Source organism: Mycetomoellerius zeteki, unplaced genomic scaffold (genome assembly GCF_001594055.1).
Source record: "Mycetomoellerius zeteki isolate Tzet28-1 unplaced genomic scaffold, Tzet1.0 scaffold814, whole genome shotgun sequence".
Classification (NCBI taxonomy): Eukaryota; Metazoa; Arthropoda; class Insecta; order Hymenoptera; family Formicidae; genus Mycetomoellerius; species Mycetomoellerius zeteki.
Window position 1 is genome coordinate 519 of NW_017257846.1, and position 2,417 is coordinate 2,935.

Below are 2,417 nucleotides of genomic sequence, written 5' to 3' on the forward strand. Positions count from 1 at the left end.
CTTATGAATAAAAATATTTCTTACCTATATAATCAGATGTTATTTGGATTGTTAGATGTACTACAAAAATAATAAATATTTGGATATTAATCAAAATGTTATGAAGTGTTATAAATATGTATAGCTACCTGTATCCTCTGTGCTGTATGACGGAAACCTGATTAGTAGCTTATCAGCTGGTTTAAAATTTTCTTTATCATTTCTGTGTTTTTCATCTTTGTTTTTTATTATTGGAGCCGCTAGTAATGATGAAGCTTCCAAGTCCTCTTTTGATGAAGATGAATATATTCTTTTTTGAATTCTTTTCCTTGTAGTAGCATATTCTGCTTCAGAATTTAAATCACTAGTGAATTCAGCAGTACATGATTTTGAGCGTGCTTTTAAATAATCATCTAAAAAATAAGAAATTATTCTTGCTGTTTTTTGAGTATTTGTTTTATATAATTACATTAAAAAAAACTGAATATATTAATTTTAAATATAAAAACTTACTAAAAGTAGAATTTCTAAAATTTCTAATTTTATAGCTAGGCCAGCATGTATTTAAAGCTTCATGTTTTGTAATTGCAGCCCGTAATTTATCATGCGAATATGTAAGCCAATGACAATATTGCCCTTGTACCCAAATTGAAGGTACTGCTTCCACAGTATACAGTGTTATCTTCCTCAAATTGAACGACAGGTTTTTTCATCCACATACTATCTTTACAATTACATATCAAATATAGATTAAAAACCTTGGCGGGGACCAGGTTCCCCAATCCATGCCTCCCCAAAACCACCGGGGTGGCGGGAGGCGGTGTCCCCTCCAGCACCCATAACTAGAGAAGTTATGAGCGCATTAGCGCCGTCCGGGACCGGCAAAGGCCCCGGGCGGGAACGAGTCGGCGAAAGCCGAAGAGCCAGGGGGGCTCCCAGAAGTATGCTGCACGCGTTCCTGGGAGCCCCCCAACACCGGCCAGCGACAGGACACCCGGAGGGGTTTTAGTGGGTGCAAGCCCCACATATCCCTGGGTTCACCCCCGAGACCCAGGGAATGCGTAGGCATTTCCCCTCCGTCATAAAAAAAAAAATCCTCTACACTAAATATTTGAAGAGGACCAAGATTATTAACTAAAAAGATTCCAATTTATTTTGATTCGCATGGATATGTATAAAAATTTTCTACAGTCAAAAATTTTCTACCAATCAACTTAAATTTATCAGTATTGTCAACAATATTTTCGATTAAAATTATATCTCCATTGTGAAAAGTACAGCAGTTATTGGGATAATCTATATGTAGCATAAAATCTTGTAAAATAATTTTTCTAAATTGTTTACAAATGTTTACATTAATAGTAGGACCATTAGAATGTTCATTTTTACAAATAGGATATCTTTTATTTTTTACTGTTTCTTGTTTATGTAAATGAGAATTTTGTTCACTTTTTCTTTTAATTATTTGAGCTAACGGTTTTTCACTTTTCCGGATAGTCTTTAAAATCGATTGTAAGTAATTCTCGAATGGAAAAGCGCTAAAAATGTCTAATGGAACATGAACTCTTACATCTTCAGAAAGATGCAATAAATTGTGAACATTATGAGATATATTTTCTGCACCATATAAAATTTTAAATGTATTCGCGAAATATAAGAGATCAGAAGCATAATCAATAAAATGTAAATATTTTGAACTTGCTAATATAGTTATTGCAACATGTAAACTAAGAAAATTAATATATCTATCTGTTGCGAGTTTGAGTTTGAGTCAAACTGCGCGCGCGCTGTCGCACCCGTGCAAGAATATGGCGTCATATCACCTGGCGCCAGGGCGGCGCTTCCTGCAAAGACAGGTGGCGTTGCGTCTCCGCTCTCCCTGGGATTTTTCCCTCACGTAGTCAGTTGCATCATGCACATTGCTCTCTCGACACATGGCCGGCCATCCTCTTGAGCTCTTTTCGATGGAAAGTCTCTAAGTACGTCTCACGACGTCCCGTGCCTGTAAGGCGGTATGGAAAGTCTCTAAGTACGTCTCACGACGTCCCGTGCCTGTAAGGCGGTGTATTGACAACACTCGGTAAGTACGTCTCACGACGTTCCATACGAAGGCAGTGTATCAACAACAGTCTGTAAGTTCGTCACAGGACGCCCCATGCCTACTACTGACGGCGTTTAAGAAACTCTCGTATTGAGAGTCAGGCGTTTCATGATATTATTCGTATAATCCCTTATCTTATTGTATTTCTGATTCTGGTATCATCGTCATTATTGTATTTTTCTTTACTATTGTATTCTCTTGACAGATTAAACTTTGCCGTAACTTCTTTACCTTCATCTAATCTTTTTTTGGCCTTTCAGATATTCTACCGTCGCTTAAGTGCGAACACTATCATTACTTAATATTCCTTTAAGGGGGTAGTCTGCTTTACAAGGCC

General features: G+C 37.2%; 1 pseudogene; it reads right to left on the bottom strand.

The window, feature by feature from the left end:
- Positions 1-237: 237 nt before the first annotated feature.
- LOC108729926 (uncharacterized) lies at positions 238-698 on the bottom strand (annotated as a pseudogene).
- Between the last annotated feature and the right edge of the window lie 1,719 nt (positions 699-2,417).